The sequence below is a fragment of the Thermobia domestica genome, chromosome 17, assembly GCF_964235325.1.
Source record: "Thermobia domestica chromosome 17, izTheDome1.hap1.1, whole genome shotgun sequence".
In the NCBI taxonomy this organism is placed as follows: Eukaryota; Metazoa; Arthropoda; class Insecta; order Zygentoma; family Lepismatidae; genus Thermobia; species Thermobia domestica.
This window is the reverse complement of record NC_137470.1, coordinates 148978965-149005062: the sequence shown is the minus strand read 5'-3', so window position 1 is coordinate 149005062 and position 26098 is coordinate 148978965. Positions and strand designations below refer to the sequence as shown.

General features: G+C 36.7%; 1 protein-coding gene across 4 annotated transcripts in view; it reads left to right on the top strand.

Annotated features, from left to right (window-relative positions):
• Positions 1 to 502: 502 nt before the first annotated feature.
• Positions 503 to 26098, top strand: part of LOC145674397 (putative GTP-binding protein 6) — a 138862-nt gene continuing 113266 nt past the window's right edge. Inside the window, exons 1-2 of one of the 4 annotated variants that reach the window (XM_081744400.1) lie at positions 503 to 599; positions 17387 to 17532. The gene's annotated coding sequence lies outside the window, so the exon portion shown is untranslated. Of the gene's footprint in view, positions 709 to 908; positions 1038 to 17386; positions 17533 to 26098 lie in introns of those variants that run through there. The other 3 variants (XM_081744399.1, XM_081744398.1, XM_081744401.1) reach the window with 3 other exon arrangements.

Genomic DNA, 26098 nt, shown 5'->3' with positions numbered 1-26098 from the left:
TTGCATGGAACTTGATGTCATACATGTTCAAATTCCACTTTGATGAAATATTTGTTACAATATATGATGGAATATTTGTTCGTCTATAATGGGCTCAATATACGTCGAAGTTCAACGGTGGCCGTTACGACCAGTGCCTCGTGTGTGGTGATACTCTGTGAGGAAGAGAGTTGAGTGGGATCTCCTATACACCTACGCTACACTTACACTTTCTTTTACATTTACACGTACATACACATACATCCCGTTCTTTTTTCTACTCTTTGTTCTTTTTTTCATTTCACACTTACCACTTCCCTCTAACTTTTTGCCCTATTCAACTTGGCTTTCAGCCCTCTTTCACTGTCTGAACTTCTTTCCCGATTTTGAACTTTTCCTGACTGACCTTTTTCCCGATTGTGTCCTTTCTTCCCAATTGCGTCCTGGAATTTATTCAATTTTGTTTCTGAATCATAAATCCTCCGTTGCGAGATACTCATTTGACAATTTTGCGTTCGTAGCACACACGACTAGCAAGCTGGTGCACCTACCTATTTGACCGGTATTGGTCTACGACAAGACAAGGCAACATACATCGTCTGTATCATTCATAATAGAAGGTAATTTCGGCATAAGACTTAGCCACTAAGGTAGGAATAACTAGAAAGGAGTCGTTGTGTGGAAATTTACCAAAAATAATATATTTTTTGCTCAAGGATCTCAAATATGGTACGGAAAATTGTGTTTGCATTACTTTGGTTTTGTAGTCTGCTGTAACTGCAACAAGTGACTGTCGGTTTGTATTCATTTTGAATTGTAGCAATGAGTTAGACTTCATTTTAGGCTGAGACATAAGGGGTGAGTTCCTCTCTTCTCCAGCAGTGAAGTGATTATACTTCGAGTTTAGTGTCCCTTTCAGCAGTGAGGTTATATGATGAGACAAACCTACAGTTTAACGTGGATCCGAACCACATGAGCTCCGGCCGCGAATGGAACCCAGGTTTCTCACAATCCTAATTTAAACAGGAGGAAGTTCTAGTTAAAAACTTATCTTCTAGGTTTGTGCCTTTATTTAGTTTTTCCCCAAATCGGTTATAGTTAAGGAGCCGTACTTCCCATTTAGGGAAGGACGAGAAACGCCATACTTTCAGAAATTATTCAATGACTATCTAAGATGTTAAAAAGTAGGTAATAGACTGAGTTCTTGCCCTTGTACTTAGGGTGTTTAGGTAGTGCAACAGTAAGATGTATCGTGCACGGGAGATGAGAAGTAGCTGTTCTTAACTATTACCCCCAAATCTCTTGGTTGCGTTTACGGTTTGTTATTTGCAACTGATGTAATCATGAATTTACATACAGTGTGAATTTATGGCATAAAAACTACCGTTGCAAACTTGGTGTAAACAAGAACAAACTTGGTGTATGTGGCTACTAAAAGCACCTAGTACAGTTGCCAACTCTGGAAAATAAGAAACCGGCGTCCCCTCAAAATTTCCTATGATATAGGTCAAAGTGTGAAGTACAAGTATCCCTTTTCGGACCCATCCATGGGAAGAAAATGTACTATCGTAAGCAAAAATGCATTAACGCCTGTATTCTGCATATCCCTGACACATTCACTAATTAACTTAAATAAATTGTGCTGAAAATGAGAAACTGAGATCGGCGTTGATCATTTTGTTGTATTTACCAGTAACTGCCACTTCTTTAAAATTATCGAAACAGATGAACAAGAATATATTAATCTTTAAGTGATAATTTTGGATTTGGAAAATGAAATTTATTCTTTACACTTACACTTGAACTACAGGAAATTGCTGCAAGAAGTCCTTTTTCACTCCCAATAAATGTATAAAATTCCTTAAAAATAAATTTTAAAATTTCCCTGATACAGTCCCTGTCATCTCCTTAAAATTATCTAAACAGATGAACAAAATATATTAATCAGTGGTAGATGGTAAAAAGTGACAGTTTTGGATTTACAGAATGAATGTTACTTTTTTAAATCTATACTTCGAACTTGATACAAATTTGAAGAAGCCGGGGTAAATTTTTACTTTGAGTCAAACAATGACTTCAACCGGATCAGATGAATCGCTTACACTTACTATCACAGTCAAAGTAATGCACGATGTTAAGAATTATACTATAAGTACAAGGGCCAAAATGTTACTAAATGCCATTCCTAAAGTCTTCCGAGAAATCAATTCAAGTGAAGCGGTGACCATAAATTTTGAGATCTAAATAGGGAGCTACCGCCCCCCAAACCCCCCGCTCAAGTACCATAAAAACATCCAAAACAACAACAAATAATCACACCACTACTATAAAGCTAACATAAGAAGGGAAATAATTATAAAAAAAAAAAAAAAAAAAAAAAAAAAACTCGTCACTAATCATAAATCAGTGCATGACAAAGAAAAATAAATTACATCTTAACAAGACAATAGGACAACCAGCAGCAAAACCTAATACTCAAATGCAAAACAAATCAAGAATAAAAATAATGTGAATTAATAAAAGAAAACACTCACCATTTCGCCATAGGAGAACTCTCATGAATAATGAACTCATAATTGCTGATTCCACACACGAAAAAATAAGATAGCAAGAACACATGCGCAATACTCAACATTACTGAAAAATGTTCCTTTCCGCACACACGTCGTTTTATTAAACCGAGCACACTTCCTATTATTAAAAAAAACAAAAAAAAAAAAAAAAAAAAAAAACGCCCACTTTTACCATACGTCGAAAATATCTTCAACCTTAGACCACAACCATGATAGGTTTTCTCTAACAATTAAAACAAAACCAGAAAGTGCTGCAAAACGATATGAGTTAATATCCGAATCTAATACAAACTTACTTAAAAGCGACAAGTTCAAATTCGTTGTATTAAATTCATGGAACGGTTTCTCAATCGCATTTGCTAACTCGATCGTCGCCATGAAACGAAAATTCAATTACGCGCTCCTCGCATGCCACCAACAACAGCATACACATACATGCACACAGAACATGTGACATCACACTAACAACCTACCATATGACTGTACATAGACACCTAGTGGGAAAAATCTGAACTAAGACGTCACACCAAAGGCACGAACAGTTCAAAAAAGTGACTCACGCGCAAACAGTTCCAGGAACTGACTAAACCTATAAGAACCGATTAAAGTCACTGTTTGAGTCAAAGTAAAGACTTGCCGAAACAGGTCATAAAGGGCTGGTAAGAAGTTTGTACCGGTTACCGGTTTTAATCAAAATATCAGCAATATTTCCGGCAAGGCGGGTGAAAATCCGACCGGTCGGCAACGTTATACCCCAGTCCGGATAGTAGCGTAGCAGGGGGGGGGGGGCAAATGGTTACCGAGAGCGATCGTCCGTGTGGAGCAGGCGCGCCAGCGACGGGGGTATGCGCTTAAAGGATGTCTTTATGACGAGTCACTATAAGTGGATTTGGGTGCGACAGTAAATATCATCCTCGGAAACAGTACCAAAATGTACTAAATTAGGTTAGATTAGATTAGGTAGAGTTAGAATATACTTACCTTCAAATCACAGACATGTAATTTTTTCAGTTTCGAGTAAAAAATCATGTACAATACTTTCGTTGTTCCCTTTCGTGAAATAACCCTCGAAATGCTGTTCTTTCTTTCCCCCAACGCTCTGTTGCTACCTGCTTTTCAACAAATAGTCCCTTACGCCTCCACACACTGCCGCTTACATCATCAAAAACTACTAATAACAACAACGTTCTTAACTTCAACTATTCCTCTCTTGCGACTTTAACTCACTCTTCCTACACCAAAATACGGTATATTTTCCAGTCCACACGGTACATTTCCTAAAATTAGTCCGGCGATACGAACGTTTACCCTTTTATTGGTGCATATTTCGGAAAATACACTCTTACAGCCTTAGAAAATGTTATTTAAGGGAGGAATAGAGTTAATGGGTACAAATTGACTTTAGGGGGCCGGTGCGTAAGCGACGGTATATATATATAAACGTGGATATTGAAAACATACTTTATATAACTAAAAACACATCCCTTGCATATGGTATAGCATTGCAACACTTTCTATGCTCCCTCCCTTCACAAATATTTTTACTTTATCATGCCTTCCTTTCCATTTCGTATTTCTACCTTAAACGTATATATTTTGAATACTTCGAGATATAATTCTCTTCTTAAATCTAGTAACATGTTTCTTACATAGATTTTACAAATTTGTGCGATGCCCCCATAAGCTAAGAAGCTCTATTTGTCTTCTTGGATTGTTTCTATGTGAATTGCAGATGATAACAGTTTTGCATTTTGGTTAAGGCAAATAACTGCGGTGGGTCAGTGGTAGAGCGTTTGCCTCTGGTGCATGGGGTCCTTGGTTCTATCCCAGTTCGCACCAAGTGAACTTTGTTGTGGATAAACACTGTGTTCGTGGGTTTTTCTTGGGGTTCCTCGTTCCCTCCCACTTTCTTCATCCCATTATTTCATTCATTTCTCATCACCACCGCCTACTTTTGCCTAGCCAGCATAAATGTGGGACGTAAGACTTAAATTTTTCATTTCACTTAATTTTATGGCAAACAAGGAAATTGGAAGCGAGGTTAATTTTAAAAATCCACAGAAGCTCTCGTGCAGGTTGTTTATATAAAGGCATAGACAATTATTATTATTTACTTATTTTTTCAAAATTTACTTCTAGTGCTTTCATGTTTGATATTTTCGCGCCTAGGCCTATACAGTTTTAAACTTCACAGATTGGCATTATATCTGGGCTTACATGGTGTCTTATTTTATAGGGTCATACGTGTTTTTCATGAATATGAACTTCTCTTAGCAGAAAATGCACTTTATCTGCCTTAGATGGTGTTCTTAGTGGATGAGTTGCATTATTGGATGAAAATTTACTTTAAGGTGGCTGAGTATAAAGGACGAATAACCTTGAAAACGGAACCCAACTTGTGCTGGGTGGGTTTTTTTTTTTTTTTTTTTTTTAAATATGAATGCTATTTAACCGAGTCACGGCAGGAACAGAGCAGGCGGTCCCGATTGGTAACGACGAGGTGCGTCCGCGATGGTGTGTATGCAAGTAAAGTTCATATGAGGCGTATAGTTTCTAAATCCGCCATCTCCAATTTTCAGAAAAAATGAGATAAGTAGATTTACTGGTATTCCTTTCCATGCCCTACATGATGATGAAAAGAGTTGTTTGAAATGTCGCCACCTCCACCCTCAATTACTGCTTTAAAGTTCAGGGTATTTTTCAAAAGCCGCCATCTCCACTCAGATACATATATACTCCGGTGTTTGTAAACCCGCCATCTCGATTCTATTCTATGCTATGCTATGAATTGAAGACCGACGTTAATGAAAAAAAGTTGCAAGATGTTGTTCAACTCGTAACGAAACACTTCGGGGAAAATTGGCGTGCTAATTCAAACTTAGCCATTTAAGTTGTTGCTGAAAAGAGACTGACTGCGTCAACAGAAGAAAGTGTAGATGAGGATTAGGCTGAATGCCAGTGTTCCGAACATGATTCTGATGAGGTCTATATCGGACAACAGTGTAAAGATCACTTTCAATCCTTTTCTTGTTGGTAAAGGTGGCATTTATTCCGAAGTTCCCATCCTGTTATGTGAAGCTATGTTAGGTTAGGTCAGGTTAGGTTAGGTCAGGTCCCAATAGGTTAGATTAGGTTAGTGAGGTGAGGTTAAGTTAGCTTATGTTATGTTAGGAGACGATATTTCTAAACGGGCTGGGAACTTCGGAACTTGACCCGTAAATGTAGCTAACGTACTATGATTAGAGCTTCATTTTTTTCCTTATTTGTGCACATTATAATGTCACCCAACAAGTTAATATCGTTGTTTAGATTCAGTTTATCTCCATCTACTGTTCTGTTATGAATAGTTATCCGAAAGTATAATAGTAATGCTTTGGAACCAAATAAACCCCAAAAATAACTTAGGTACGTTTATTTCAAAGTCCTCCATCTCCAAAAGTTGTTTACAAAATCCGCCATCTCCAAACTGCTTTCTGCAATAACCGAGAAATGGAATGAGAGAGATTTTTGTCATTTGGTAGTTATAATGAATGTCCAGAAAGCAGTAAAGTGTTTCTAAAAAGAAAATTTTATCTCACATAATCTCTGAGTTATCAGTTTTTTCTGTTTTTCTCGAAACCGTTTATGAAGGAGATGGCGGATTTAGAAACTATACGCCTCATATACAACCTATAAAAGCTTCTTCCCTCAAGCTGGAGAGCCACCTTTTGTCGTTTTTCCGCGACTGTTTATTCAATATGTTCGCCGGTAACCTCACGTATGGCAAGATAGACCCTTCCCCCCAATTTAGAAAATTGAAACAATGACTAGGTCATTCGTTTGTACCGTTTCTACCGAAAATATTTTCGTTTGTACCATTTTCCTTATAGGGTTGCTTGAGAGGTCAACTGGGGAAAGGAGGGGGGCTATCTTGGCACCAAAATAGCCCCTCCGTATCACAGCACAAAAAATCGAAATACACCATTCGAAAGCAAATCGTTTGTACCGAAAAAAGTTTTGTGTGTACCCTGATAGTTTTCGGAAAAAAAAGAGGGGGTGACATTTGGGGGCTATCTTCGCGCCAAGATAGCTCCCAGTTAACCTCTCAAGTAACCCCTTAAGGAAAATGGTACAAGCGAAAATATTTTCGGTACAAACGAATGACCTAGTCATTATTTGAATTTTCTAAAGTGGGGGGGGGGGGATCTTCTTATACTTGGTAACCTCTATGTCTAGAGGCCTCCTCGGTCTGCAACTTGAGAATTCGCCATGTTGTGGTGATAGGAACCCACGTTACATGAATCAGAAATTGACAGCTTGAGGACACTAAATCAAATGTAACAAGAAAATGTTTCCTTTTAACTTTATATGCAGTTTGTATTCATTTAATATTTCAGCTCATGTGGTTCGGATTCCACGTTAATCAGTAGGTCCACGTCTCATATAGCCTCGCTGCTGAACGGGACGTAAAACTCAAAATCAATCAGTCAATCAATCATTTAATATTTCTGAAATATCAAGAGAGTAACATATCTAAATGTGTAAGCTTGAATATTATATATGTTATTCTTTGATATTTGAAAGGAAATGAAATGAAATCTTTGAGTTTTACGTCCCACGGTTATGCCGGTTAGGCTAAAGGAGACGGTGATGATGAATAATGAATGAAATGGTGGAATGAAGAAAGTGGGAGAAACGGGAGCACCCCGAGGAAACCTACGCACACGGTGTTTGTCCACCATAAAGTTCACTTGGCGGGGCTGGGATCGAACCCAAGACCCCAAGCACCAGAGGTGAACGCTCTACCACTGAGCCACCGCGGCCCACCTTTTGATATTTGTAACTAGTTGGTCTTCTACAGTGCGTTCAATTTAAAAGCGGTACGTAAGGTATATGTGAGTCTTGTTTTTGTTGTTCTATTATGCCTATTGTTATATCCTGACCAGCCAACGAGTGCGGGCGGCCGGTTTTGGAACTAAAATGCAAGCAGCAGTGTTTCTAACCGGATTACTTGTAATCAATCTATCAGAGTTCTTTTTGTCCTGTTCGTAATAAATCACTTCACGCATATGCTCAAGTCAGGGGCAGATCCAGGGGCCAGAGCGATTTCCTCCCCCCAGAATAGGATATTTTTTATTTTAAAAATAAAATCTAAGAGTTTTCACTTTTGTATTATAAATGTAAAATAAAACCTAAAATAAGTAGGCCTTACTTTTTTTTACGTTGCAGAAGTCAAATAAAGCAATAAATTGCAAGAAATTACTTACATTGGCGTTCTTGCGCAATAAAATGTCCACCTTCGAAATCGCAGGTGGCCATTTCTGTTCTAGAAATTGCAGAAAGTAGCTACTTCATCTTTACTAAACTTGTTTCACTTTTTTTTTTTTTTTTTTTTTTTTTGTGCAATACACTCTTACCTTGATTTGACTTCGAATGACCGCCCCCAAACATTCAGCCTGGATCCACCTCTGGCTCAAGCTAAGACAAACAGTTTCAAAAGTGATTGAAGTTATTTGCAGAAAATTTTAAGTAACAAGCAAAAAAAAACAACTACAACAAAAGTACACCCTCCACATTAACTTGCGAACAAATTAGCGAGTGGCGTTTTTCAGGATGCTCCTGTTTTATAATGACATCGAATAAAACGTAATCAATTTTTATACTATCTGCTTAATACACGGTAGAAGTTCACTGAATTGTCAATTGTTCTATGTTGTTCTTAAATTGGTAATTTCCATTCATATATCACTATCCACAATACATCTGCAGTACTGCAGGAATGGTTCATTACAACCACACAACTTACGACGTTCTTTATTAAACGGAAAGAGATTAGGCTATGCATAACATCCAAACTGCAACTTTTAAATACCGTTGGATACACTGCAGAATGAAACTCTCCGCTCCCCTGTCCCACCGCGCTTGCCAACAAACTGATGTAAACACAACAGCAGCGCCATCCTTCCAAAACCGCACTGCTATCCTGGTCAGGTAATACAAGAAAAGTTTATTGCAGCGAAAGGGAGAAAAGGGGAGGGAGTGCTTCATACCCTTTTTTAAATTCAACGAACTGTACTTAATTTTTTTCTGTACCAAATGTAAACGAATGTAAAAAAAGAAAAAAAGTCTAAATATAAGTAATGCGATGAAGCAGGGGAGGCTGTGAGAGATGTGTGGAGGCCAACACACACAAAAGAAAAGGTGAGTGGGCATTGCGACAGACATTCTGGGGAATTTGACGACTAGAAAACATTCTTTTTATTATTATTATTATTATTTGAACCCATTAATTTGTGACTTTTCTATTAGAATGTTTAAAAAAAAACTATTTTATCAATATATTTTACGTTGTTAAATATCACAGCGTACGGTATGTCATTTTTATTAATTCACTATAGTATATTACAAATTTTTGTAGCAGGACACTGGAAATATACTGAAAGTGTCCAAGTCAACTCCAGTAGACACCCTGATACTAAGTTATCGTTTTATTTATTTGACTGAAGGAAACGAAACTATCACTTAATATGTGCTGGTTGGTAGGTCTTTTGTGCTGTCGTGGTGAGATAGGTTCCACGGTAACACGATCAATGCGATATAATAATGCACAATAAATTAATAAACACTGTTTACCCTTGGTTGCAAGTGTAGGCTTTGATGCTAAGTGTCAGCATCTATTATGTAAGGCAACTTGTGATCGACTGAGAACCAGAACTTGTTAGTGCAATTTAAGCTAGGGCCAACCTTCTCCACGAAAATAACGTCAAACTTTAGTAGAAAAACTTTTTGTAACATTACCACGACTGGAAAATGAAGTCTAGGTGCCGACCAAAGTGTACAAAACTCTGCCGGTAACTGACCGAGACTACTGACAATGAATGCAAAGCCTAAACAAAATTACGAAGTCCATCTGAGCAGAGTTTTGGCGTCGAAATAGAATGTGAAGTCTTGACCATAAACTTGAATGAGTAGTTTTTTAAAGCTGAATCTTGAATCTACATTTAAAATTCCTTGGTGCAGTTGATAGCTCTGTTTATATACTGAGGTAACGTCCTGTTTTTTTCTCTGGGTCAGAAGGTTTATTTATTTATTTACCTGATAGATTTTATACGACGTTAGAAGCAATAATAAATTGTCTCGTTGGTTCAGTTTTGCTACTGAGGTACACAGTGTCTCAGTGGTAGAGCACTTACGTCTGGTGCATCGGCTCTCTATTTCGATCCCTAGCTAGATAAGTTTATGATGAACAACAACGTATCCGTGGGTTTTCTCGGGATACTCCCGTTTTCTCCCCTTTCTCATTCCACTAATTCTTCCATCATCATTCACATGCTTTAATCATCGTCTCCCTTAGCCTAAAGAGCATAATTGTGGGACGTTGAAATGAAAGATTTCATTTCATTTTCAATTTTGCTTTTTTTTTTTTTTCGCATATAGAAATTTTACACTTTTTAGAACTTGGTTAATTTTTCATTGGATTTTTACTTATCTTACTCAATAAAGTCCTCCCTGTTCATGTTCTACAGGGTGAAGCAAAAAGATGTTAACATTAAATGGGGGTTTGTTCACGTGAAAGTACAAGGCAAGGATTTGGTCACAGGGTTTCAATTTGGCACCCATCTTGCTCAATGCATTTATGAACTCTGTCCATTGTTGATTGTATGGCCCTCTGGGCCATTTGGACAGGAATAGCAGACATGAACTGAGTGATGCGGTGCTTCAGGTCGTCATTGTTGCTAGCTTGCTGACATACAGACGACCACTGATGTGGAATGTTGCTTCGTCAGGTAACATGAACAGAATGTCAGGCTTCATGCGCACTATTTCCAAGATAATTTATGCAGCATTCACACGTGCTTGCTTGTCCGCATTTATGAGATGCTGCACAATCTGCAAGTGGTATGGCTTCATTCCTAAAGCACGGTGTAAAGTTGTAACCACTGACCTTTGAAAAATGTTAGTCTCTAGAGAAAATCTGCGCAAGGACTTGGTTGGGCTGGCTACCATCGCTCCGTAGACGATGATGATATTCTCTTCAGTTCGGCCAGATCTCTTTCTACTACTGTATCCTTTGCAATCGTCTTAAACAGACCCCGTCCTTACAAACTTCTCGTATTTTTAGGTGCGAAGGTACATCTCGTCCGATCCAGGTCGTGAATTTTCTTGTACGATGCGTGGGGACCGAAAAACTTCCATCCAGGCAGCTATTTCCCTTTGTCCCTCAATGGAATATCAGCACGCCATGGTTTAATCTGCAAAACAAAACAAAAAGAACGCCCATTTAATGTTAACATCTTTCTGCTTAACCGTGTATAAAATAATCACTTCCCGCTGGAATAAACCGTATGGACACTCATGATATGTAGAAGGCAAACTTCATTTAACCCAGCTGCACACAGAAATGATAATAGGTCCTATTTTGCGTTGTTTTCTTCTGATTTGTGAGTGTGCACTTCTTCACCCGAACCTCCTGGTTTAATTCCTAGTCAAATTAGTTTATTGTGAATCTTGTTGGCCAAAGAACATGGATATGGTGAGTACGCAGTTTTTGTCTCTTTCCGTTGCCATTACAGTCTAATGATATTATGTTCTTAATAGGAGGGTGCCCGAAATTTTTTGCACCGACTGTACTTGACGTTTAACAAAAAATTTCAGGCTGTTCATATAATTCGTAATTTTATTTGTTATTCTATTTCAAATTAACATGGAAAACTGTAAAAAATTCATTAGGAATTATAGTTTTGGGAATCAATACCTTTATTTATATTTTAAATTAGTTATAAGTCTTGTATATGGATATGTAAATGGATTATTACAATTCTTACGGTGTCAGTGCTATCTGAAAATATAGATCCACTATTGGACGGAACTTTCCAGATCAAATAACCAATCTAAAATTCGACAGAATTTTCAGGACCACCCTTCACCTCTCTTTTAGATACCTAGGTCCTTCTAAAATCTAGTTTGATCCAGATTTTACCAAATTTTATTCGTTTCAAAGCCCCACCGCCAAAATGCTTAGTTTTGATTGGCTGATAAACCCACGCTATGATAGTAGGGCGCAATTATTCCATTCCATGCCTGAAAATTTGTTGACGACAGCCGACCCGGATCTTCCAGCATATAAAAGGAGAAATTAACTAGAAAAGCTGCATTAAGAAGGTAAAACTAATATAATAATTGAATAAATACCGTCCAGGAAGCTATGGAGCCATAATTTGCCAATTTTTATAGTAAAAAACCGGACTGTAGAGCAGAAATAGGAAGTCAACTCGGTAACGCCATGTTTTGCTGATATAATTAGTGGTGGACAGGTTCTGTGAAGTGCATCAGTTTGCTAGTTGTTCTTAGAAAGAAAAAATCTATAAATAGTTTCGGAAGAGTAGTGTTTCTCCCTTAAAATATTCTCATCCTGAAAATTACTCCTTTTAGAGTTACGTTAGGCCTGCCCCACTGCCGTTTGTGTTCGTGTATGTAGTAAATGTGATTTCTTTTGTACTTATTTAGTAATAACATGGCGGTATTTAATTTCTTTGTAGTTAGGATAGTGATCATAATGCACGTGTAAATTTATAGTAAGGCTCCTATCTGACTCCCAAATTGGGAGTACGGCTTCCAGCGGGATGAGTTGAACATTTAGTTTGTTCCGGGTTCCTGCCCCTTCAGGGCAGGGGTCCTATTGTTAGCTAATACTTCGATATGTCCCCTCAGGGCATTGGTTAAATAGGTTGAGTAAAGAATGTGATTCAGTGAAAACAAGGGCCAGTGGGCCCTGTCCCTTTCTTTCCTTTTCCTTTCGAGCCGATTTAAAATGGTAAAATATGAATGTTTTCTGTGTATATTTATTAGTATAACATGTATTAATGATAGTGATGATTGGTGTGTATTGGCATGATGTGTCTTGTAGTTTGAGTAGTATGTGTATATTTGTAATGTAGTAGTAGTAATTGTGGTAGTTAAGTGATGAAAGAGTGTGTGAGATAATTAAATATGGACAGTGTAGTATTTACTATGCGATAAATTTTTATTTCTCCGTCATTAAGTGAACTCATACACAATATTTAATAGTGAACTTAATATAGTATAATAATTCCGTGTACAAGGTCACATTCAGTTGTTCAAGGGTTGATTATATCCTCGCTAGCCCTAGTGTCAAAAGTCAGTACTAACCGCCATTCTTCTGTCGAGGTACTTAGTGATTTAGATTTCATGAAATTGACCTTTCTTTCCGAAATAAAACCTAGAAGGTATAATTCACTGCCCATATGAATGTACAGTTAGGTCAAGTGACCCAAAATTAATATATTCTGAAAGTTTCAACATTCTGCATAGTCTAGAAATCGAGATATTTAAGTAAATAAACAATACGTAATTTTTTTAACAGAAGTCGGGCGATATGATGCTAGTTCTTCGCTTTGGAATTATATTAGATGTTCATTTTTCTTCGTGGCTGCAGAAGTTCATTGTTACTGCAGAATTTTATAAACATTAAATATTATCGCGGATAATTCTATTTTCAGTGAACATACGTAGGATTTTTTTTTTTCTTTCTTCTTAATAAAGCTACCGAGTATTACATAGTATTGTGTGTGGGATGAAAGAGTCTTGGGTTCGAGTGAGGTTGTCGTGCGGTGATCGGAATGGGAAATGTTTGTAGTGACTATAGATTTTAAAGTGTTATGATGAAATGTGTAAATAGGCTTGGCGTAGATAGAGGAAACAGGGTGTTTGTAGAATATAGCGTCGTAGTAAATGAGAATGATGATATGAATATTATATGAATATTAATGTGAACATGAATATAAAGTGTATGAATATTGTAGTAAATGAATATAGAATATAGGACACCCATATAGTTAAATGTATAGTAGCCCAGTGAATACTTCACCGCGTGTTGATATATAGATATTGAATAGACACGGGTAACTACAAACATCTCAGGTTCTGACCCCTGCACCATAATATCACGCGGACCGGAGGGCTATATATAGTCGGACTATGGTAATACTTTGTAGTTTAATGTGTTATAATAATAATCAACCATAGTAATACCATCTGATAGAAGGGGTAGCATCATATAATCGTTGACTAGACATATTGAATAATAAATTATGAAAAGACAATAGTAGTTATACAACAGGGCTGTAGTGAATTATATCTTCTGGTCGGTTTTAAAAAAATAGAATGTACCACTCTGTGAGATTTTTTTTTTTCTTCACGTTACCTACTCAGGCTAGCTTACAATGTTCATGGAGGCGACAGCTCTGACAGGGTTACAGAATCAAAACAATTAATTATTGAAATTTATTTCGCGTACCCGGATGTCGACCCCTAGTCCCTTTAAGTATTTTCATTTCTTTTCTTAGTTTAATTAGACGAGGGAAATTAACGACATCCCAGACTGTGGCGTGTCTGCGCAGGGTAGCTATCGGTGATGTTTTGGTAATTGAAATCACCGATCCAAAATTCAGTTTATTTAATTTTTTTTATTTTGGCAAATCACTAATTAGGGATATCTTAACTATTATTCTAATTTCATTACTATCCTGGAATCTTCTAGTTTCCAAGAGGTCGGATGATTTTTTTTTCTCCCTTTTGAAATCCTAAATTAACGCCGTCTCTAACCTTCCGGAGGATTTCGGGGTCTGCAAGGGTGTTGACCGGATACGGTGAGTGGTGGGATTTCCCTAAAGCCTTTGTCTTTCCGAAAATCCCATTGTGGACACAGACTTGTCTCATCTTCGCAGACAGTTTTATCGGCTATTTATTTGGTAAGCCGAACCCCTTTTGGCATGTTAAGAATATTTTGGCTATGGATTTTGTTGAGAGCGAAATTCGACTTCTACCTTTGTAGCGTTAGTTATTTCTCACTTAAGTCTTTGGCGCCCCTATTCTTCGTCTTCCTTCTTCTCTATCTCTCTCTCTGTCTTCATTTCTTCAAGTTTTTTTTAAAATTTTTTCAACCTTCCCCCCCCCCCCCCCCCCAAGATTTTGAACTTGTTACTTACGATATATTTAACGTATAACTCTGATCTGAAATTACCAGCTGAGACGTTGCAAGACACGATTCATGAATGGAGTAGATAATGATCGGGTCCTCCATCACATTTTGACCTATCGCTGAAATGAACAAAGACTTAGTATTTGACGACACTTCGATTACGTTCTTTCACCGTCGTTCCTCTTAAGTTTTTTTTTTAATCCATTGGTCACTTTCTTTTCTGTGTTGGTTTTCGATTACTTTGTAGTTAACCTGGGCCCAGAAATTGTATTTTAGGTTATCTAGTTATATCTTTAGAAATGCTCTGTGCTACGTGCCTGCCTTCCAAAGTTTTTTTTTCCTTCATGATTTAAACACGAATTGATTATATAAAAGTGAAAAATTTATAGATGCGCGGTATCAGGTAGAAAAGCAATTTTCTTTTTTCATATGTAATGTCGGAAGTCATTTGTTTTGGGACAATGTTTGCAACCTTGTAAAAATTTTATTGTTGGGGGTGATTAATTTAAATGTGTGCGCATTTATTGAATATAAATATATAAATATATATATAGAGAGAGAAATGAATACGTCGAAATGTATATGTAATTAGTATGTGAATATGATTTTAAAGTAAAAGTATGATATTAAATGTATTATGATTATATGTAAGAGCGCTCGTGTCTGTCCCCCTAAACGTGTATTGGTTGCTATAGTTTACCAGTAAGTTCTCCGACGAATGTAAGAATGTAGATTTTGTTAAGAATACCGCCGTGCACTCAAGTAATTTTCTTTTTCTGTTGAATAAATGTAAATGATACCTTATGTAATTCTGTAATGGCATGTATTGGAAAGTAACGGCAGGTCTAAACGTAACCCACCTCACATCATAACGCATATTATCCCTGAACTACCAACCCAAAAACCATTGTGGAAAGTGTACCTTGAATCCTTCTCACCTCCATATGTATCCTGTGACTTGACCAGTTTTTTTTTTTATCCTCAATTTGAACCTTTATACTCCGTACACCTGCGGGAGATCGTTTTTAAAATCCGAATCATATAGACATATATACGAAAGTGATCCTAAAGAAAGGTCTCATGACGTGTCCCTGTGTTAAATAAATAACTTAAAACTATTCAAATAATAAGTTTGGAAATGGATCGTCTAAGAGGAGAAACATCCTCTAGTGAAAGTTATTTTCTAAAAATTCCTGGATGGATAAAGCGTCGCAGTGTGCGATTGCAGATATAAACTGTTAAAAGTTATAAACCAAGTATAGACGACGAATGGTTTTGTAAACCAATAGATATATATATACATATAGAGATATATATAAACACGAACGAAGTTAAATGGAGCGAAATGTTTTGGACACTATGAGTAGTGCGTGATTTGTGATTTGAACGCTCAAAATCATTAATATTTTATTACCCAATGTGAGGTAGAGACTCATATAAGTTCTAATACAAAAAAGTTTTTTTTTCTTTCCTCTTTGTCAATTTTTTTTTAAGTGAAATAAATGTCTTCTTTGCGTATGTCGCAAATCATAATTTTGATTTAGCATGCCTAAGATACAATATATGTAATTATTTTTATTTGTCAAGATGATTGAATATATAAAAATTTACTAGAATATAACACTATGTACTCTATTAATATATAACCAATAACTTGTGCATTTAATATTTTCTTCATAACTATTTGTTTGTCTTTTCTTTTCACTATGGATGTAATAAATTATTTGTATCTTTGTAGTTAGTTGGTTTCCTTTAACCATATATACACTGTCCTGAGTGAGTGAGCGTGTGAATGCATGATAGATTTAATATAAGTAATTTTAGTGATATCATTTGTTGTATTAACATCTATAATATATGTGTCGTGTTTTAATATACGTGTTAAGGTAAATAACCTAGGTCATGAAGGACCGCTACTAATGGTTTAAATCGGCTCTAGGAGGAAACAAAAATAGCAGGATGAGCCTAAATACGACATCTTTCTTCCAGGAAGTTAAAATTCTCGTTGATACGATACATAAATTTATATTGAGTTTATAAGTCTGATTTTTTTTTTTTCTTGGCTAATTCATATGTGTGGTCGATCCTAGAGAACAGAGTCCAGATGCTGGATGGTAATCAATTACCGGTTGGAATAACAGTACAAAGAATTAAATTTCACTTTCTCATTCCCGGGTCTAGGTCTGGGCAACCCCATGATCGTGGTGCCTGGAGCTAGGTCTGGGTGGTATGAGGGAACATGTGTCTATTTCGAAGCATTCCAAAATTGACTAGTCGTTAATAACATTTAGAATGATTCATCTTTCAACGACTTTCCCGACCTTTTACTATATTTCCGGAATTATCCAGTAATCTGTTTCTTATTAAGATACCCTATTTCTTTTCTTTCTTCTTTTCCTACCTCCTTCTTTTACCCTTCTACTTTCTTCTCTTTCTTTCCTATTTCTGAATGAAAGAAAACGGAGTCATGACAGAGTAGTCGCTATTTGCACGGTCAATAAGTTGTTTCGATGAGTTTTCTTCGGGAGTCCGATATGGAGTAATTAACGATAACAAGAAAGTTTATTGAAATTTACTGTATTGGAAAATAATCATGACTTCAATTAGTAGATGATGTTTCGTAAATCGTCCTCGTTAAAGAGAATTAATTTTAGCGACTCCTCTACATTAGCTCTTTTATCTTTTTTTACGTTTTTCTTTCAATATTGGCTAACCGTGACAGGATCTGTTGCCCTGGAAACGGCAGTTTCTATGGCAACGGACAACGTTTTCTTTCATGGTAACTGTACATCACACTATAGCGGATGTATGTTAGTCAGCTTAAAGCTGTATTTGTCTTTGTTTTTGTTTTCAGATGGTTTTTATCATTGCCTTGCAATAAGAGGAATATGAGCAGCTCCAATCAACGAAAGGGATTGTCACAAAATCATCATGCCCATGGTTCATACCTCGAATGCATGACACGAGCAGCTCTGACTGGACTTTCTAGCTTCACTATAGGTAAGAGACTTTGAGAGGACATAAAATTTGTGGCTTGGTTGTCTTCCCTTGTTTGTACTAATTATTTTTCGAATTCTTTGGCTCACTCTACGCTATAGGTTAAGATCGTCCTTAATTAAAAGCTAATTTTTATATTTTACAATTTTATTTTAGTTTTTTTTTTTTTTCTCACTAACCACCCCAAACCCCCGTTGTACTCACTGTCTTGATTTAAATCATTGAGTAGCAACCGAAAGCGAAGTTAGTGATGTCGATTAGCGTCAGGCAGACAATCGCTACCGCATCTACCAACATCTGTTAACGTGACTGTTTATCATTAGGAATTAGCGTGACGGACAGACTGAGACTTTCGCCGTTTATTATTCGTTTCAACAAATTCATCCATAGTGATTACTTACCTTTCTTATCCGTCGTTTTTAATTGTAGGATGTTGAGCGAATGATTTCATTTAATTTACTTCTACTATATTGCCTTTGCTTATTAGGGGCCACGGTGGCTCCGTGGTAAAGCTCTTACCTCTGGTCCATGGAGTCTCGGGTTCTATCCCCGGCCAAGTAAGTTGTAGTGGGCAACATCGTGTTCGTGGGTTTTCTCGCAGTACTCCCGTTTTCTTTAATCATCCTTCTCCCTTAGCCTAAAGAGGATAATCGTGGGACGTTAAACTGAAATAGATTGATATTACTAGAACTAGAATTTTTGGTTTGGAAATGTTACTAGGGCTAGGTATTTTGGTGGAGTAAATATTGCTAGACTTTTTGGTGAAGTAAATATTACTAGGACTAGGAATTTTGGTGGAGTAAGTATTACTAGGACAGAGAAGGTCGATGGAGTAAATATTACTAGGACTAGAATTGTTAAGGGAGTAAATATTACTAGGACTAGAATTTTTAATCGAGAAAATATTACTAGGACTAGGAATTTTGGTGGAATAAGTATTATTAGGACAGAGAAAGTTTGATGGAGTAAATATTACTAGGACTAGGAATTTTGGTGGAGTAAGTATTACTAGGACAGAGAAGGTCGATGGAGTAAATATTACTAGGACTAGAATTGTTAAGGGAGTAAATATTACTAGGACTAGAATTTTTAATCGAGAAAATATTACTAGGACTAGGAATTTTGGTGGAATAAGTATTATTAGGACAGAGAAAGTTTGATGGAGTAAATATTACTAGGACTAGAATTTTTGGTGGGGAAATGTTACTAGGGCTAGGTATTTTGGTGGAGTAAATATTGCTAGACTTTTTGGTGAAGTAAATATTACTAGGACTAGGAATTTTGGTGGAGTAAGTATTACTAGGACAGAGAAGGTCGATGGAGTAAATATTACTAGGACTAGAATTGTTAAGGGAGTAAATATTACTAGGACTAGAATTTTTAATCGAGAAAATATTACTAGGACTAGGAATTTTGGTGGAATAAGTATTATTAGGACAGAGAAAGTTTGATGGAGTAAATATTACTAGGACTAGAATTTTTGGTGGGGAAATGTTACTAGAGCTAGGGTTTTTGGTGGAGTAAAAATTACTAGGTGGGTTGTCGCCAGATTACTACTTTTGAGTTTTGCTGGTCCCTTCAGAGTATCCTTTACAGCTTGAGACATGTTCCATTGTCGCTGCTTGGAAATGCACTCTGCCTCTAACTTGAAAGTATGTGTGTGAATAACTTGCAGGCTAGTAGAATTTGAGTTCATAGCTTTCACCAGTTTTTCTGTGTTATAAAGTTCTTTGCTCCCCTTCGCTACATATGCTATAGGCGACTTTTTTTCTAACATTGACTCGATCTCTTTTATTTTACTAACGAAAATGACGTCATTTTGCACACCTAAGTCGGAAGTAGCAGCATTTTTCATAGTTTCACCAAGCTTTTATATTGTCGCGATATTTACCTTCTTCGCAATGTAAGAGATGGTGGGAAACTTTTTCATTTCTCCACCTCATGAGTTTCTGAGCTTACGTTTCGGTATCATTTCTATTGTGCTGTGAATATTTTAAACGTAACAACGTGAGGACACAATAAATCGACGTTAATACCGTCGGGGACGAGGAAGAACTAAAACCTACATCGGTACAATATGATCAGGTAACAAATAAAAACTTAAAATTTGATATTTATTTGGTAAAATTTCTTGATTGATTAAAGAAGGTTCCTTATGGTGGGATTTGTATTATTATTATTAAGTATTCTGCCTTTCGGCAGGTCTTGAGTCTACCGAGGATTTTTTTTATTTTTATTTATTTATTTATTTATTTATTTTGTTTTCAATTTTTAGATTTGGGCCTGGAAATGTTTCTTCCACTTTTGTCGATATTCAGCTTCCTCTTTTAACTCCCAATATTTTCTCCTGTTTTTCAAATTATCGATCAGCTGTGTTCTTCTTCTTCCTATTCCTCGCTTCCCTTCCATCTTTCTTTCTATGGTGGTGTGGAGAAGACAATTTCTTCGCAGGATGTGTCCAATCCAATTGGCCTTTCTACGAAGGATGGTGGCTAGAAGTGTCCTCTTTTCTTCTATCCGTTTTAAAACATCTTCGTTTGTTGCTCTCTCTGTCCATTTTATCTTCTCCATCTTCCTCCAACACCACATTTCGATGCTCTCCAAATATTTCCTCCCTAACTTCCGTAATGTCCAAGTCTCTGAATCATGCAGTCCAATGCTCCATATATAGCACTTGACCAACTTCTTCTTAAGTCCAATATTGAGCTTGCTAGTTAAGAGTTATCTTTTCTTGTTGAATGCTTCTTTTAACTATGGCAATTCTTGACCTGATCTCTTTGGTGCAGTAAGCGTTTCTCGTCAAAATACTTTCCAGATACTTGAAATTATCGACCTCTTCAAGTTCTCTTTGTTCTACTCTGATTCGTAAGGGCGAGTTTCCACGGGATATTCTCATGACTTTCGACTTTTTGATGTTAATTTCCATTCCATACAGTTTTCCACTGTTAACTATTTTGTCAATCATCTCTTGTAGTCCTCCTTCGGTTTTAGCTATTATAACCGTATCATCTGTATACCTGATCTTGTTAATGATCTACCCTCCAATCTTGAAATCTCCAATTCCCATTAATGCTTCATTAGACATTCACTGTAAATATTGAATAAATGGAGCGACAAACTACATCCTTGTCTGACGCCTCTTCCAATCTCCACACTATTGGCTTCTTCATTCAAGCGCAACTTCACTCGTTGTTCTATGTACAGGTTCTGAATGAGTCGTCGATCTCTCCAGTTGACTCCGATTTCTTTAAATATTTTCAGAAGTTTCATCCAAATGACTCGGTCGAAAGCTTTTCGCCAGTCGATGAAACATTCGAGTTTGCAACCCCAAAACGGCTAACGTGAAAACACAGTTTCAGCAAACACCTACCAAGTTCTATGCTTGGTAGAGCAACAGATTTCCAACTCCTATTTATTACTGTGCTAATTTTCTATTCTCCTTACCAGCGTTCCTTCGTGGCTACATGGTTAGAGAGAGTATGCGCCTTTGGTGTGGGAGGCCCAGGTTCGATTCACGCTAGGAGTTCATGTGGTTTGGATCACACGTTAATCTGTAGGTATACGTCTCATATAGCCTCAGAGCTGAAAGGGACGCAAAACTCCAAATCAACGAGTCTTTTCTCCATACCAGCATTTTGGAGGTATGTGTTTTTTATTCTGCTCCAACAAAAGCTATAAAGTTTCCACGGTTAACACGCCGAAGAGCTTAGACGAACGAGCCGGACTTTATAAGCTGAAGAATGTGTAGTCATCCCATCACTATGGTGCTGGTTTCCTTGGGCGGCGTCCGGCATTACTTTAATTCAAAAAACTCAATTCTTGTCCTGGAAGGCCGCAATGGCTCAGTGGTAGAGCGTTCACCTCTGGTGCATGAGATCCTAGGTTCGGTCCCAGCTCGCGCCAACTGAACTTTGTGGTAGACAAACACCGTGCTCGTGGGTTTTCTCGGGGTTCTTCAGTTTCCTTCCAATCTCTTCATTCCATCATTTCATTCATTTCTCATCACCACCGTCTCCTTTAGCCTAGCCGGCATAAACGTAGGAAGTAAAACTTTCATTTCATTTCTTGTCCTTCTCCTCAGGGTTTGCCCAACTGGGCCCAGCCCGAAAAAAAAACAGCTGTTTTTTTTCGGTTTGGGCCCACCTGAGCTTTTGATCTTTGCGTTAGTATATTATTGGTACAACTAAAGTGATCACATTGAAAGTTATTTTTATAAGATTTTGAAATTTCTTTGGGCGAATCTATGCTTTCACGTTAAGGTAGACAACAACATTCAACATAAGACCTTTATAAAGTTCTGAATGCACTGATTGAATGAAATAAATAAATAAATAAATAAAACTCTCCTTAGCTTGATATAATTATAGAACAAATTAATATGTGGATTATGCTTATAGCCTATTTGAAGTAAAGTAAGCGATTGTATATTTTAGAAAATACTTTCCGTGAATAGTGTGCTTCCTGACTCGGCGCCGCCGAGGGACGTTATCCTTCATACGTTTGACGGGTTTAAGGTTATAGGTGCCGGTACTAACAGTAAATATGTAAATACATTAGTAAAACTATTAGTATCATTTCTTACCTTTGATGGTAACAAAAGTATTCAGTAAAATTTGATTTTTCAACAACTACAGTTTAGTTCAGTCATTTATTGCTACCCTTCAAATAAGCATTCTTTAGAATCAACACTAGCAATAGCGTAAAAATTCTTGTCACAATTAAGTAGCTTAATGCTCGGAGCTCCCAAGACTACGTAACTCTTACTCTTTTAAGTGCTCCGTGCTCGTGGGTTTTCTCGGGGTTCTCCCGTTTCCTCCCACTTTCTTCATTCCACCATTTCACTCATCTCTCATTATCACCGTCTCCTTTAGCCTAACCGGCATAACCGTGGGACGTAAAACTCAAAGATTTCATTTCATTTTTTCTTTTAAGTGCTGAATTCAAACTTCAGTATTAATGGAAGTTTCGATGTACAGTAAGGCAAGCTACATTTTCAGGGAAAACCCGTCGTGAAAGAAGTGTTCGGGAAATTCCCGCAATTGAATGCACAAAGCATTGGAAGTGAATACTTCAACAATAAAACTATTTATTTTACACTGGAGGATATTTCATTTCATTTTAGACATTTACTTTATAAAATATGAATTATAGACCTATCTTTGTTAATTGTTTTAAATTAATTTTCGGAAAAGAACGGACTCGGGTAATTCCCGTAATTGAATGCACAAAGCATCGAAAGTGAACTTCAACAATAAGACCATTTATTTTACGTTGAAAAATATTTAAGACATTTTGATGAATTATGTCTTTGTTTTAAATTAATATAGCTATTTGGTATTCATATTTGGCGAACGTCATTGAGGCTCCTGGGACGACTCGATCTACATTTATTCGTTTGTCTGTCTGTACCACACAGTGTTCAACTTTCGGTCTTTTAAATTTTCAGGATATAAACCAGAGACACTCTAGATTTTCTGTAGATTTTGGCGGCATACCAACGTAAAATTACAAAATGGCGCCTTTTTTAAAAAAAAATAGCGGATATCCAAAGGACAGTTTTCGGTCTTTCAAGTTGAGCTTCTCAGAGTAGAAGCACGAGAGGCTAAATTAGCTGTATATATTTTGGCGGCATAAAATTTCAAAATGGCTGCCATTATTTAAAATAGCGGGTATCCATACTAGAGGGTGAAATTTTTGGACTTTTTAAGTTGAAATTTTGTAGGTAGAAGTACAAGACATTCTAAATTTGCTGTATAGTTTTTTTTTTCGGCTATCCAGTATAAAATTTCAAAACGGCGGCCATTTTTTCAAAACAGCAGTGAATAGAAAATTCTTACTAGTTGTGACCATGACATTTTTACACCAAAGACATTGAAATATTTCAAAAAAAAAAAAAAAAGAAACAATTAAACCCGAAAATACCCACATGGGCCCAGGTGGGTTGGGTTTTTTGAAAAAAAATACCCGTTTTTTTTTTTCAAACTCTGCTTCTCCTACCCAGCTGTCATTGTGTCCCTTTGTAGCTGGTAGCTCTGCGCGTTATCCTTGGTTTGATTCCTGGTGAGAGCACCTCCCACAGTGATCCCACCTGAATCAGTACGTGCCGCATAGTATAACCTCAGTGCTGAAAAGAGACTTAAAGTTGCAGTCTGTAGTCATCAAATTAACCGTTATACTCAAATGGTTTGAAGGAGCGCGGTGGCTCAGTGGTAGAACATTAACCTGATGAACGAACAGTCTTTGATTAGATCTATGCCATGAGAGTTTATGGTCTACATGTCCGTGCGTTTCTTCAGGGTCCTTCCACACTCTCATTTCAACAAATCTCCCATAATCACTTTAATTAATCATCCGGCTCATTTAGCGTACAGTTCATGAAAGAGACGTTGAAATAAAGATTCCATTTTATTTTGAGCGTTCTGTGGTGACAGGTTGCCAAACACTGGAATTAGCCCCGGGTTCATGTCCTTTTAGATTTCTGAGCTTTCGGCATCTAAGGCCATTTAGCCCATCACGTTTTGAGGGATGATGTCCCTCAGTGAGCACTATCCGGGAAAGGAAAGAATAAAGGATTGGGGAAGTAGGGAAGCGGCCTGGGACGTATTAGTTAAGTACCACCTAAGTACCATTTGCCTGGTGTGAATGAGGAAAATCTCTTTCAGGGTGGCTGGCCTGAAAAAGCGTTGTGCACTTTTTCGACCGAGTGGCTCCAATGGGAATCGAACCCGAAACCGCTCGCACCGAAGGCCAAGACATAGTTATTTTACAATATTTCACCATCACACGCGATTTAACTACATCTTTCCTTTACTATATATAACATGTGTATCACTTTTTGAATATTTCTTAACCCTTATCCGGGTAACCAGGGCCCCATAGATGTATTCCTTATGAATTTCTCAATAACGCCACATATTTGGATGACGTAAAATTGTAAATTCTTCTATCCTAAGTAGGAGATAAAATCCTGAACATACGCAATTTGTAACAATAATATATATATATATATATATATATATATATATATATAATATAAATTCTTCTTCTTCTTCTTCTTCTTATTATTATTATTATTATACTATGCTAACGTAAGAAATCACCTTGAATATTGTACTAGTATTTAGAATAAAGAAGCTCAGTACTTTCAAAAAGATATCGAAGTAGTTCAAAACTAGTTTCTATCATGGTTAAGATGGAAATTCAAATTTTTATCACAGAAGACTCAGGATGAAATTAGGCATCTTCTTCGTGTACTTAAACTATCTAAACGAAGAACTTTATTCGATATTAAATTACTCCATAATATTTTGACTAGCAAATTACCATCAACTGAGGCTGTTAATCTTGGTGTCCCTAGCAGGTCAATAAGAAATTTTTAGAATTTTCAAATATAATCCTATTTTTAGTGACGCTCCGATATATAAATGTTTGTCTAATGCAAACAGTTATTTACATATTATTAATGTCTTTACTCTTGACTTTCCATCTATTCAAAGGAAGTTTAACCTACCAAAGATTTTTTTTTTTTTTTTGCATGTTTTAATTACACTAGTTCCTATATATTTTATCATTGTCCGTGCATGGTTGATAATTTGATTGTAATTTTAGTAATGTTTTACTTAATATGTGTTATTGTGTTACTTTAAGTATCTTTAATGTATGTTTTTATTTTAATATTATTCTATGTACGTTTGTTTTGTTATTTTTGTACTATTCTTGGGAACTGTAATTGGACAGAGACTGGATTTGGACTGTAATTATTATTATTATTATTATTATTATTATTATTATTATTATTATTATTATTATTATTATTATTATTGCTGAGTGGTAGACTGGTTGGAGTTCTAGTTGGGTCCCAGTTCGATATTGGACAAACACAATGTGCGTGGTTTTTCGTGGCTTTCTTACGTTTTCTTCCACTTCCTTCATCCTACCATTTCATTATTATCATTACCGTCGCCTTGAGCCTCACACGGGAAGCGTCCCACAAGTTGTCGCTAAAATCTACCGCATAGCACATCTGAAAGAGCATCACGAGAAATGAACATGAGCAAAATTAAGGTGCTATGGACCAGAAAGATAGAAGCTAGGGGGCTTCAAAGTTTGTTGTTGTTGTTGTTGATTTCAGTTTAGCGTCCCTTTCAGCAGCGATGCTATATGAGACGTGGACCTACTGATTAACGTGGAATCCGAACCACATGAGCTCCCGCCGGGCTTCAAAGTTTGAATATCCAAAAAAAAAAAAAAAAAAAAATGTCATGGAATTATGTACGTTTAAAGTAAATATCCTGAAAACCGTTAAAGCAATCAAAACAGAAGCTGCACAATATAATGAGAACAAAATGTCCTATTGAACACCACAAACAGTGTTCCCATAGGTGAAGCAGTGTTTCCAACTCACCATAAAAATATTTTATTTGAAATAGCACCATATACAAGTATGCACATATTTAAAATTCACTATTATCACTAGACATAACAGTGAAGTGTAGTGGTACAGTGTTGCACACTATTGGAGCTACATGTACTGAAAATGTACAATGGAGAAGTGTGATATGTGGCAGCA